Source organism: Tachyglossus aculeatus, chromosome 24, assembly GCF_015852505.1.
Source record: "Tachyglossus aculeatus isolate mTacAcu1 chromosome 24, mTacAcu1.pri, whole genome shotgun sequence".
NCBI lineage: Eukaryota > Metazoa > Chordata > Mammalia > Monotremata > Tachyglossidae > Tachyglossus > Tachyglossus aculeatus.
The window spans coordinates 14,560,204-14,575,075 of record NC_052089.1 but is presented as its reverse complement, the minus strand read 5'-3'; positions in this window follow the sequence as shown (position 1 = coordinate 14,575,075).

Below are 14,872 nucleotides of genomic sequence, written 5' to 3'. Positions count from 1 at the left end.
TGTGGAAGTTTGGCAAGGCTCAGTTCTGGCACCCCTTCAATTCTTCATTTACTCATTCCCTCCCTAGGCTTCAATTACCATCTCTTTGCGGTTGATTCCCAAATCTAGCTCTCCAGTCCTTGACCTCTCTTGCTTCTCCATATTGCCCCTGTTTGCTCCTCTAGACTGTAAACTTGTTGAGGGCAGGGAATGTATCTGGTACATTGTACTCTCCTAAGCACTTAGTACAGTGCCCTGCACACAATAAGCATTCAATAAATGACTGATGGACTAATAAAAGCAGCACGGTGTACTGGATTGCGCATGGGCCCAGGAGTCAGAAGGTCATGGGTTCTAAACTCGGCTCTGCCATTTATCTGCTATGTGACCTTGGGCAAGTCACTTCATATTGTCATTCACACACTGACAAAAGAGAGTTAGTTCATATTTTTCTAATTTCTTGGCTTAGTTGGCATGTTCATTCAGTAGTATTTTTTAAGCACTCACTGTGTGCAGAGCACTGGAAAGATGTGAACTAATTGTGCTGAATTCTGGTATTCTCTTGAGGGCAGAAAAAATCATATATAATATTCCAAAATGTGTATGAGGCTACGAAGTATGATACCTTGTACCTTCCAATTCTTCTGCATTGAAGTGAAGCCTTTGATTGACCCTAGTTTCCTTGTCTTCAACACAGTGCTAATTACAATTACTAGAGAACAAAAGGATTATCTTGTACTGGCTACCCAGATTCTCATTATTGAATTAGAACCCTATGTAGAATTACTTACCTTCTCCACAGGGGAAAGGTCTGTAAACAAGCAATCACTGAGGATACAATTTTAAACTTAGGTGGCTTGCCTAAGGACATTTAAACTAATTTTATCTATAAGGGTGGTGGAACTACTGTATTGAGGCTATCAGTAAATTCATCAATTCATTGACAAAATGGAAAGACAAAACTGAGCTGTGTTGGAAGGAGACCCCCTTCAGAAATAAATATGGCATCTGTCTTAGAAGACTGTTTCAATGATAGTCATTCTCCATTATACACTCTTGCTGGCAATATTGTTTCATTTAAATGTGAACCTGTCCTAATGCACCCTGACACTTCTTCACACATACATTGTTTTCCATTCTGACAGTTTTTACTCTCACTGCCAGAAATGCTTGCTTTGTCCTGCCCATTGTTTTCTCCTGCTTATTTTACATGCTTATTATATTCCTAATTAAAAAAAAAAATGTTTTTACATTAAATTGAGGAATGATTAAAATGGAAAAACAAACTCACCTGTTAACTTAGGTCTATACCTAAGTGAAATTGTAGCTCTTGGCTTATCCACTGCAAAAAAAAAAAAAAAAAAAGGCAAAAAAACCCCAAAAACCAACTGATAAAGAAATTAGGTCTTGAAGCAAGAGAATCAAGCAATACAGAATGCATTTTACAACAGAAAAATACCATAAATAAAATTAATTTTGTGACTTTTTTGTTATGATATTAGAGGGAAAATGACATTGTATAAAACCATATCTTCATTCTTTTGTCACCCCCATTTGTTATTCTTTTTTGAGAGGCTAGGGAGGGGTATTTAAGTGCTTACTATGTGTCAAGCACTGTATTAAACTATACAGTAGTTGTGTTAAGCAGGTCTCTGTCCCAAATGGGGCTCCCGGTCAAGTAGGAGGAAGACTAGGTATTGAATCCCCATTTTGTAGTTGAGGAAACTGAGGTGCAGAGAAGTTAGATGACTCACCCAAGTTCACACAGCAGGCAAATGGCAGACCGAGGATCAGAACCCACGTCCTCTGGGCTCCCAGGCCCTTACTTTACCCACTAGGCAACAATGCTTCTCAACCATGCTTTTCTCTACCATTCTTTGTCAATTTTAATTATTAAAAAATTGATTGTCCATATAGAACTCATTATCCTGATGCCTGACTTTTGGTCATTTAATCAAATATTGCCTCCTCAAGAAGTTATTAGAAAAAAGGAAATTAAGTACAATTTAAATCAGACGTTTTTTTTTTTCCTTTTAAGATCACTAGGAAGTTTAAAGATGATTGGAGGCTCATGTGAGCAGTCGCTCTACTTAATATCAATGTATATGGCTAATGATGTACCTTTTAAATCCCTAATTCTTTCTTCTAACTCAATTCCACCTGTCCCTGAATGCAAACATGGGAGGAAAGGTACAATCTATTGATAATAACTTTTAAGGTATCCTCTCTCATAAATGTCTTCAGAAAAAGACATGATAATTTAAAAACTGTCATCACCTCTTTAATAGTGGGATGTTTCCCTAAATTCAACCAAGAAAATGTAACTTCGAAAGGAGACTGTACTCTTGTTGTGGGCAGGGAATGTGTCTGTTATATTGTTATATAATACTCTTAGTGCTTAGTACAGTGCTCTGTATACAGTAAGCTCTCAAATATGATGGATTGAACATTTTATGTTAAATATTCACATGCTCCCATCCTCGAGAAGCAGTGTGGCTTAGTGAAAAGAGCATGGGCTTGGGAGCCAGAGGTTATGGGTTCTAATCCTGCCTCTTCCACTTGTCAGCTGTGTGACTTTGGGCAGCCACTTATCTGTGCCTCAATTACCTCAGTTACAGAGAAGCAGCAAGGCTCAGTGGAAAGAGCCCGGGTTTAGGAGTCAGAGGCCATGGCTTCTAATCCCGGCTCCATCACTTGTCAGCTGTGTTACTTTGGGCAAGTCACCTAACTTCTCTCTGCCTCAGTTCTCTCATCTGTAAAATGGAGATGAAGACTGTGAGCCCTACATGGGACAACCTTGATTACCTTGTATCCCCCCTCAGTTCTTAGAACAGTGCTTGGCGCATAGTAAGCGCTTAACAAATACCAACATTATTATTATATCATTTGTATAATGGGAATTAAGGCTGTGATCCCCATGTGGGACAACCTGATTACCTTGTGTCTACCCCAGCGCTTAGAACAGTGCTTGGCATATAGTAAGTGCTTAACAAGTACCATCATTATTATATATATTATATATACATCTATTATTATATAGATGTGTATATATACACATACATATACATATATTATCAGCTTTTACTTTAAAATCAAAAGAATCATATACCCATACATAAAGTAGATTCTCATGAAAAATGTTTTACATATATGGAGAAAGGAATAAATGAAAGCACATGGGATCAGCAGAAAGAATTTGTCAGGTCATATATAAGAGAGACCTTCCAAAATTTTTCCTACAAACCTTGAGTTTTTCCAACATTCAAAAGAACCACAAGTCAAGCAACACATTTTTTTTTTTTTCTGGTGTACAGATGGGGAAATAAATAGTTAAGAGGTGAATGGGTTTGGGTTTCATAAGGAACACAAAAAAACACTGATGCCAAATAGGAAAGGTACACAACAGAGCCATATAATACAGGGAAATTTTGGCAGTCAATGAATAACCTCCGTAACAATGTCCTTGCCAAATTTTCACAGTCCTGGTTGATTAATGAGTGCAGCCTCAAGTCTTAGCTAAGTCATTCCTATTTTGTATGCCTCTAATTGTTAAACCACATATAAAGAAGTAATTTGTATTTGGGGAATTTTCTAAGTCTTGAGAAGGAGCTGTAAAAATGCCCTAACATTTCTTTGTTTTTACATATTTTCCATAATATTATTCACATATCTTTCTTGTCTTTTGATTTTACTAGGCTATCCCTGTTTTTACTAGTTCATTCAGAATAATGGATTGCTCTAATTTATAATTTAATTGGTTCTTTACAGGCTTGTGAGAAATTAACACTATCCAGAAAACTGTGCTTTTAATGGCAAGGTGTATTTTGTCTGTAGGATAGGTCCAGTGAGAGCATTTTGCCCATGGCAGGAAACACGCTTTCGTTCCTTCAGGTGATAACAAAAGCTATATAAGGTGTGATTAAGACATTTTTTTAGTTAACTGAAAGGACCTATCAGTTTTGGACTAAGATGAAGCTGTTACAGTCATACCCATACATAAAGTAGATTCTCATGAAAAATGTTTTACATATATGGAGAAAGGAATAAATGAAAGCACATGGGATCAGCAGAAAGAATTTGTCAGATCGTATATGAGAGACCTTCCAAAATTTTTCCTCTTATTTTATCTCTTAGTATGGACTAAGATGAAGCTGGAAAACGTGGCCAGTACTTGAAGTGTGAATTGAGAAGTTTCAGGAAAAGCCCTCTGACCCCTTCATACCCTATGCATAAATTCCCTTTGTCAGATAGAGAAGCAGTGTGGCATAGTGGAAAGAGCCTAGGCTTGGGTGGCAGAGGTCGTGGGTTCTAATCCTGACTCCGCCACTAATCAGCTGTGTGACTTTGGGCAAGTCACTTGACTTCTCTGTGCCTCAGTTACCTCATCTGTAAAATGGGGATTAAGACTGTGAGTCGCTCGTGGGACAACCTGATTACCTTCCGTCTATCCCAGCGCTTAGAACAGTGCTCGGCACATAGTAAGCGCTTAACAAATGCCATCATCATTGCTATTATTGTTATTATTATTGATGAGATTATCAACTAATCAAATTAAAATATTTTACAGCAATAATGATAGTGAAATTTTACACTGATAGATGTCAGAAGCCTTAATGAAAGAACATTTTGTACATTTTAAATGAATCCACATCCCAATAGCTTACTATGTGTAGGCTGTCAAGTTTAAATGAGTTTAAGGATTACACGCAATTCTGTTATTCAGGCATTCATTATTAGTGATCAAACAATACTTTAGGTGTCTTCAAGTCTTATGTAACAATTTACTGTTTCAGAAACATGTAAGCTACTAGAATCAGGCTCTTCTTCAATCTTTTTAAATATTTTATGCAAAAATCACAAATTTTTTCACCCTTCTATGCACCTATCTCAGTGACAATTGAGAAAAATGTAAATCTTTAAAGAAATTAGATAGTCTCTGTGAATTATGTAGTGTAAGGTTTCTCTATTGGCTTAAATTAATCTACTCTAATGTTTTAAAAGATTGTTTCTAAGGTTGTGGATAATCTGTGAAATTTGATATACCAATAAATGTGTTGAGAAGCAGCATGGCTCAGTGGAAAGAGCACAGGCTTTGGAGTCAGAGGTCATGGGTTCAAATCCTGAATCCACCAATTTTCAGCTGTGTGACTCTGGGCAAGTCACTTAACTTCTCTGTGCCTCAGTTACCTCATCTGTAAAATAGTGATTAAGACTGTGAGCCCCCGGTGGGACAACCTGATCACCTTGTAACCTCCCCAGTGCTTAGAACAGTGTTTTGCAAATAGTTTGGCTTCAAGACTCTCCATCACCTCACCCCCTCCTACCTCACCTCCCTTCTTTCCTTCTACAGTCCAGCCCGCACCCTCCACTCCTCTGCCACTAACCTCCTCACTGTGCCTTGTTCTCGCCTGTTGACCCCTGGCCCACATCCTCCCCTTGGCCTGGAATGTCCTCCCTCCGCACATCCGCCAAGCTAGCTCTCTTCCCCCCTTCAAAGCCCTACTGGGAGCTCACCTCCTCCAGGAGGCCTTCCTGGACTGAGCCCCCTCCTTCCTCTCCCCCTCCTCCCCCTCCCCATTCCCCACCTTACCTCTTTCCCCTCCCCTCAGCACCTGTATATATGTTCGTATATATTTATTACTCTATTTTACTTGTACAGATTTATTCTATTTATTTTATTTTGTTAATACGTTTTGTTTCGTTGTCTGTCTCCCCCTTCTAGACTGTGAGCCCGCTGTTGGGTAGGGACCGTCTCTATATGTTGCCAACTTGTACTTCCCAAGGGCTCAATACAGTGCTCTGCACACAGTAAGCACTCAATAAATATGATTGATTGAATGAATGAATGAATGAAAGTCTTCTTAAAAGCTCCATCCCTCTGAGTTAAAGATTTGTAGGAAAGTTTGTTCATTTCAAGCAATACAATATTTGTGGTAGGTTACTTGGAAAGAATAAGCTAAATTACTGGAAAGGACTGTCTTTTCCAAAGTACACTTGGATATAAAAGTAACTCCTCTTTAATAATCATTAAGATAATTATGACATTTAAGTCTTTATTCTTTGCTCAGTGCTGGAGAAGACATAAGATATCCCATCAGATGTTGTCCCATTCCTCTTTGAGCTCACAATCTATAAAGAAGAGAGAGCATGGGTCTCATTACTGTTTTATAAATGAAGAAACAGAAGCCCATAAGCATTAATAGATTTACTGTTGGTCACATATGGGGCCGGTAGCAGTTTAGAGCCTAGAATTGAGGCTCCTGGCTCTAACACCCATGTCCTTTCCACTAGAGCATACTGCCTCCAAATTCTCTAAATGGAAGTTGCTAAGTTCTCGGTGTCATTTCTGTCAACCTCAAATTCTTCAAATACTTAATAGGAACGTAAAACTTAATATTCTTGAAAAACAGCCAATTCCTCAACCAGAATATACTAAGACTCTTCCATATGCAAGGTATGATTATGGTTTTGTTTCTGATTTTTTCCATAAAGATCAATAGACAAAAAAAGTTTCTCCAAGTTCCGAAAACAATACGGCTCTTGATTCATCTCTCACTATATTCATCTCTCTCTCCGTGTGTATCTATCTATCTCTCTATACATAATTCACTATCACTGGCATAGTCTTCAAAGATACTACTGGTGGTGTAATTAACATGCGGATGGATATGTGGCTGAAAAGGCCAATATGGGATCTATGGTTCAGACAGCACATTGAATAGAAAAAATTTGTCCCTTGTTGTAGTGTCAACATGGATATTTCCAGACATTCTATCACTCTAAGGTGGTTCTAAATTGGTTCATCTCTGCCACCCTTACCCATCATCCTACCAACATTGTATCACACTAAACATGAACACAAAGTAAGGTAATGTCATCCTCCACAATTTTATGTAGAAAAATGTTTCCCAGAAGCTACTCTGGTTTTATTGCCAGGCAGATTTTGCCTGATTTAACAAAAGTGGGCTCCTCTCAGTTTCATGCATTGTACGAATACTGCAAGAGCCCCAGAGTACTTCTTAGATCACTGGATGAGGTGAGAATGAATCAGGCATATGGTTCCTCTCCATAAGGACATGGGACAGGGGCCAAGATAACTCCTGCTTATGTACAGACCAATTTGCTCGTAGACCAGAAACATAACTCCCTGCCAGATGGGAGCAAGAGGTGGAGTCACCATCTTGCTTCTACCTATAGTCCCTTTTTGGCCCCAAGAGGCAAAGTCAGCTTCCTATAGTTTTCCACCATGTCCAAAGAGCCATAAAGTACTGCTCATGGCTTTACTCTCTCAGTGCCCAGTCACCAGTGTGTACGGCTGCTTGACCGCTATGATTTGACCAAGTGCAGATCCCCTTGAGACCCCAATTTATGACTTACTAGTGGATCACTTCTCTCCTGCCACTATCGTTGAAGAGGTCAGTGGCTTAGCCATCTTTGAATGAAGCCATCCAGGGGTGATCTTGGGAAGGGACTGACACTCCACTGCCCTTAGGAAGGAGGAGGCTCTGTGTTGTCTTCTCCCAAGGCCAGCCTGAGACAGTGGCTTACTTTGCTCATCATCTGAAGCCACCTCCGGCTGTCAAACAACAAACACCTGTTTAAACATTCATCTTTGCAGTATTACAGGTTTGATATTATCCTTAAAGTACTTTATTCCGGTATATATCCTTTTGGTCCCATGTTAAATAAATATCCTTTTCTCTGGCCACAAATAGTGCACTATTGAAAGGGGATGAAATAATAACGAACCATTGTGTATTTGGAAGATTTTTCTGAAAATCTGTGGTTATAAGGGAATATTCACTGTTGATCCTCTGGAACTGTGGAAGGGGAAACATATATCTCTGCCTTAGCTACCTCCTTGGGTGTTGATGGCCAGGTGCACGCTCATATTCTGTTCTCAAAATGAAAGCTACAGTGAAGGAAGAAAAAACCAAACAAAAAAAAAAAAACAAAAAAAAAGAAAAATTGGCAGCTACTGACTGATCTAACTTCTGAGAGGATTTAGGTCGAGGTGAATCTGAAAGTTTTTGATTCCTAGTTCTTTCAGTGATCCATTCTCTTAAACTTGTAATGCATCTGACTGCACAGAACATAATTCATTTATAAACAATCTATGATTTTTCTGTTTTCCAGTTCCAGGGAAAAAAAGAGTGGATCAAATGTTCACATATTCTGCTAGCCATCTACTTCTGTTTACTAATTAGATCATTATATCCTGGGAACATTTCTATATTTGATATAGAAGACAGTGTAAATGATACGGGGTACTTGGATAATACCAAAAAAATCATTTAGTTTATTCTATCAACAAGGGCAAAACTTAAAATCATTACAGTCCCCTCTGGACTGAAAGTACCTTGTGAGCAGGGATTGGTTACTAACTCTGTTGATTTATACTCTTCCAAGTGTTTACTGTGGTCCTCTGCAAACCAGAGGTACTCAATAAATACTATTGTGTGGTGTAGCCCCAAACTGCTATTTGTACTTTGGTGCCCAGGACACCAAAAATGAATATACCAAGATTTCACATTTGCTTTTAGTATGACTTTTCTTACTTTGAGCATGGATTGGCCCATGCTTTGCAAATAATAATAATAATGATAATAATAATAATGGCATTTGTTAAGCCCTTACTATGTGGAAAGCACTGTTCTAAGCGCTGGGGACGTTACAAGGTGATCAGGTTGTCCCACCGGGGGCTCACAGTTTTAATCCCCATTTTACAGATGAGGTAACTGAGACACAGAGAAGTTTTGTGACTTGCCCAAAGTCACGCAGCTGACCATTGGCGGAGCCGGAATTTGAACCCATGACCTCTGACTCCAAAGCCTGGGCTCTTTCCACTGAGCCATGCTGCTTCTCCAAATCAAACTGAATACAGTGCTCTACTTTGTTTTCTTATATGGCAAGCCCATATTTTGGCAGTACTACTTGATTCAGAGGAAACAGTGATTTTCAGATAACTGCAGTAAGATATCCTGTTTTGAGCTACTTTTCGACATAGGGTTTGCCTGAAATGAAAGGACCATCTTTCACCATTTTTTTTCCAGACCTAAGGCTTTTAAGTCCTGTTTCTATTTCTGCCTAAGGTGGGTTTGTTCAAAGGAATTACAATCCTAGAAGAGAAGCTATGGGACTTTATTCTCAGAAAGAAAACTGCTTTAATTCTCTTGTCTGTCAACTCTTTTTTCATCCCTTGGGGGAAAAAAGGGAAGAAAGCAGACTTGTAAGGCAGGAGGACTCTAATCAATCGCAGTGTGTTTGTGTGTCCTTCTCTTGAACAAGTTACTGTTTCTTTGTCCTTGTGGGAATAGGATATTCTGCTTTAACATTTGCAGGCATGATAGAGTCTTGGACTATTTTTAAAGTAAATCCTGCTGCTGAAGATTTTTTTTTTTTTGTCTATATAGTCCTTCTAATTGGACTGTTGCACCTGTTCTGCCAATCTCTCTTCTTTGTACTACAAACTTCTAGAGGAAAGGATTCCTTGGTTGTTTCGACTTGACAGGTTTACTTTCCCAAGAGTTGTTTGTAACTCAAAGGATATCATTTTGGACCTACTTAACATATGCAGATTTTCCTTATAAAACCCAAAATGGGACAGGAGAGAATGCATCACTTTAAATCAAAAGCAGTGCTAAAATGTCTAGCATTTCTGAATTTTGCCTTCAATCTAACAGAACATGGGCTTTTTTGTAATGTGTTTTAAAATTTGAAATACACTGCTCCCAAGGAAATTAGGTTCATTAATTCAGTATAAAGCACATTTTTTCGAATGTTTGAATTGTGTTGGATTCCAGAATGTTCTCATCCCGGCTCTACCAGTTATCTACTCTGTGACCTTGGGCAAGTCATTTAACGTCTCTCTGAGCCTCAGTTACCTCATCTGTAAAATGGGGATTAAAACAGCGATCACCCTGTGGGTCAAGGACGGGGTCCAATCTGATTATCTTGTATTTACTCCAGTGTTTAGTACAGTGATAAGCACATAGTAAGCACTTACCAAATACTATTAAAAAATGAGTTAGACTCTCCAACGGTTTAGGAGTTCAGCTACCGGCTTTCAAGGGGCAAGTTTTGCAAACAGAAGGAATCTAATTTATTACAAATTTGCCTCACGGAACCCTAGGTAACTGAATTTAACTACACAAAAACAGGGAGAATCAAGTTAAAAAACATGAATAAAGCTCATTTAGGTCAAGAGGAGAAGGAAGTCATACTGACCATCCAGCAACTATTTTGGAGGCCAAAGACAGGAGTGTGGAGTCAAAGGACTAGGGAAAGAGGAATTTTCCCAAAATTAAATTGTGTAATGCTCCCCAGCAGCTGGATGGCAAAAAGAGAACATAGAGATTGGCATCCTGCGGGCCTGACTGTGAGATTTCCAGCAGCTGAAGGAAATTCACTAGCGTGGGGGTAGACAGAATCAGGAGGATGGTATTGACCTTGTAAGAAGCAGCCCATAGCAGTACGTCAAAGGGAGAAGAGTTGACTGGTGTGGCTGAAAAGGGAGGGGAAAGTATAGGGTAGATTGCAGCAGCTGGGAGGCATCGAGTTTTTTTACAAATACACAACTAAGGGTACACTCATATTACAAGCCTCTTGCATTTCTTGGCAAATTGAAACACCAGTAAGGAGGAGTAGGGAATGGTTAAAGTGAGTAAACAGAGTTGTGGCATGAAATGAAAGCACTTAACATCACATCGTTTACACAGCTGTTGGAATACACCACTAGCAGACGCACTGGGGCATCAGGGGTTAAGCCCATGCAAAGCCAAGCTGCTGAGCACTACTTGAAAACTAGTTTCATGGTTTATCACTGATATTTCAGTCCCTCCTCTGCAATAAGCTTGATCAAATAATCTAAAAGAGAAAGTACCAAAGTGCAAACCAGAGCAAAATTCCTTGGTGAACGTAAATCAGTATAGGGCTAAAAAGGGTTCAGGAATATCCAGAAACTATATCAAAATAATCAAATGGATTCAAATGAATATTTTATGAATTGTTTTAGAATGCTAATTCCAATTTTAAAGGTGAGCTATGCTTTGACTCCTCTTTTATGTTGTGCAGGGTGAGGTATCTTTCCAAGTTCCCCTTGTAAGATGTTTTTTAGCTTAATGCTTCGTTTTTTTTTTTTTTTTTTGCTGGCTGTAACACTTCAGAATGGAGTATCCTGAGCTCATAAATATTTTAGGCAAAATATCATGTCCTAAAAATATTTGTAATTATGAGTTAATGAATGATGTATTTAATAAAAAACTGTGGTTATATAAGTGCTTATTAGGTGCCAAACAAGATGCTATAAATTTTACCCATTATAGAAAATACTAACTAAATAGAATTATTATATTATTGACTGTTATAATTTGGACCCTTTTCTAAAATCTTCTGTAAGGCTATTTAAAATAAACTCAGCATGAATATTTCAAGTTTACCTTTTAGAAAAATTGAGGAGCATAAAAGCCATTATTTTCCCCACTCAGTAAAACAAAAGGTTGTTTAAACAAGGACATTAGGTGTGTCAGGTGGTTGAAGAGGGCTGAGCAGAAATAAAGCTCATAATGACATCATCTTGTCCCACAGTAGCAACATTTTAGTGATAGGACAGTCACAGATGAAAATATTTAAATTTTAACAAAAGTCTCAAGAGAATTTCCAAACCTATTTTAACTTTATTCATTCTGAAATGTCTTTTGAGTGAATCTGTTCGCACAGGATTAGTTACAGTTGGTTTTATGTCTTCAAACACCGTTTCCATTCTCAGAAGGGTGGTGGGAAATGCACAAGGAGTACATGTATCCTCTTTCCATCTAAATTAAGGTTTGTTTGTATGCAGTGGGAAAAGGGTTTAACCTTATACTGCAAAATAACATCCTCAGGGAATAAGATTTGGGACAATGGAATTTTTTTTAAATAGAAATTTCTCAAAAGTTCCTGTAGAGTTTTTATAATCAACAGATTTTTCCATTGACCATATATGGGGTACTTGCTTGGCATTCGGTCAGGGTTAACTAATTCTATCTGGGATGAATAGAAGAGACCAAAGGTGGTTCAGAAAAGCAATTAGGAAATTTTCCATTTCTAGGTACTTGGGTGAAAGGTAATAAAAGTGAAAGTCATCAGACCAGGGAAGAAGTAGGTCTCAGTAAATTGGATTAAAAAAAAAATGTTAACCCCAATTTAGGCATGAATGAGATCATACTGAGAGGTAGTAAATTGTACTAAGAACAAAGTATTAATTTTATAAGACCAGGTCCTCGACCAAGACAGAGAAGGAACCAATAAACTAATTTTCCTTCATGATGAAAGATACTGTACCATTCATTGGCACTGTGCTAATAATAATAATAATTATGGTATTTGTTAAGCACTTACTATGTGCCTAGCACTGTTCTAAGCGTTGGGATAGATACAAGGTAATCTGGTTGTTCCACGTGGGGATCACTCTCTTAATCCCCATTTTACAGATGAGGTAATTGAGGCACAGAGAAGTTGTGGCTTGCCCAAGGTCCACAGCAGGCAAGTGGCAGAGCTGTGATTAGAACCCACATCCTCTGACTTCCAAGCCTGTGCTCTTTCCACTCTCTGGTTTCACCTCCTTTCTCTCTGGCTACTCTTTATCAGTTAGTTTCTCTTCCTCTCCCTCTCACCCTGTAACTCTGGAAGTCCCTCGAGGCTCAGCTGTGGATCCCTTTCTCTTCTCCATCTATACCCCTGCACTAAGAGAACTCATTAGCTACCAAAGATTCAGATACCATCTCTACATAGATAATCAATCAATAAAATTGAGCTTACTGTGTGCAGAACACTGTACTAAGCACTTGGTAAAGTACAACAGAGTTAGTAGACCTGTTCCTTTCCCACAAAAAGCTGGATTCCCAAATTTCGTTCTTTAGCCCATACCTCTTTCCTTTTCTGCAATCTCACATTTCTTCCTGCCTTCAGGACAGCTCTACCTGGATGCCACCCACATATCTCTAAAGATCCCTCTAAATTTCTCATCTTCAGACCCAGATATGCTCTCCTCCACCTATCTTTGACATGTCTGTAGTTGACACCACTATCTTCACTATCCCACAAACCCATATTCCAGATTTTTAAGGGTATGTGTCCAACTTCAGTCAGTAGCGTGTATCTACCCCAGCAGATAGTACAGTGCTTGGCACATAGTAAATGCTTAAAAAATATTGTTTAAAAATTTCCATGATTATTATATGCACCTCTATTCCCATTGTTTAGAGGGAAAGATATGTTGCATTCAGTTTCATCCTGAAAGAAATGTAAATTTGTAAATTTTGGGTGACTCAGATTCTTGCTTCCTCAAAGAATTCTTGCTTCCTCAAACACAAGATATAACATCTTGATGAGAAAGTAAGAGCTCTAAACAAGCCAAGTTATATTGCCAATGAATGTCAAATATATTCATTTATGGAGGGGTGTATTGTGCCAAAACACTAATTCCCTTGCAGTGGGTAACTGTCCCTTCCCTAAATGCAAACCTCTGTCCCAGCCACACAATAAATCAATAGGTAGTATTTACTGAGCACTTTATGCAGAGAATTGGACTAAGTGCTTGGGAAAGAACAAGAAAGTTAGTAGACATGATCCCTGCCCACAGAGACCTGAGGATAGAGGCACTACAATAAATTACAGATAGGGGAAGTTACAAAGTTTAAAGATATAGATTTCTTTCACTCAAGGCTGCTAGTGCCAGAACACACCCCACTCTCTCCCCTGCTAGCCTCAAACTGGGGAGACTCCTGCCCTAACCAGATCCATGGTCTGGAGCAGGTGTTTCTTACCAGGTAAAACAACGAGAACAGAAAACTAATTAGACAAAGGAAAAAATCAACACCATAGGATGTAAGGTTTCATGGTCCTCTCCAACCAGGCGGAGCTATTCAGTCAGTCAATTGTATTTATTGAACGTTTACTGTGTGCAAAGCCCTGTACTAAGCACTTGTGAGAATACAATATAATAGTAATCGGACACATTCCCTGCCCACAACAAGCTTACAGTTTTGAGCGGGACACAAATATTAATATAAATAAGTTATGGAAATGTACATAAGTGCTGTGGGGCCTGGAGGGACTGGGCTTTGGAATCAAAATTAGGAATTCAGTTTTGGACATTCTGAGCATGAGGCTCCCTGAGGCAAGATATCCATGTAGAAATGTTGTTATTACTTAAATGTTTTCCCCAATACTGATTCCCTCTCTCAGTTGTGGGAATCATGGAACCATTTCTGTTTCAATGTCAGCTTGTTGGGCTGCTGGTCCTTGGACCTTTTGAGGGAGGTAGGTTAAAGAAAAGAGTAAACCACCAGACCCATCGTCTTGAGCCAAGATAAACTGAGGCCTTCTTATGAGTTCACTACGCAATTGGAACTCCTTAGTTTCCCCAAATCCTCCATTCCACCTCCACCCCTCCTCCTTGGCCTTATCCAAAGTTTAAGAGAACTAGGTTTTTTGTTTGTTTGTTTTTTTCTGGACTGTGTTTGTTACTTTCCTGCTTACTCAACCTGCCTTAAATAATAGCCCTGTACTTATCAGTTTGGCTAGATACTGTTAGCTTTATGTTGTCTAATTTTTAAATAGCACTTTGAATCATGTTAAAGGTCAATTATTAGTGTGAAAGAGAGCCACTTTACATGGTTCTTGTGCCTATGAGTATATATCAGTATTCAATATGAGTATATCAATACATCCTATATTTTTCCCATAGTTCAAAAAATGACAGATGACAAAAATCTAAATTGTTGGAAAAATGAAATTTTTTGAGATAAAAATAGAAAAAGGCACATATTAGCATCATTGTTCCACTTTATAAGAAACTAAGTGGAAACCCCAATACTTTAGTTGAGAAGCAAGCTCCATAAATGCTACAAAA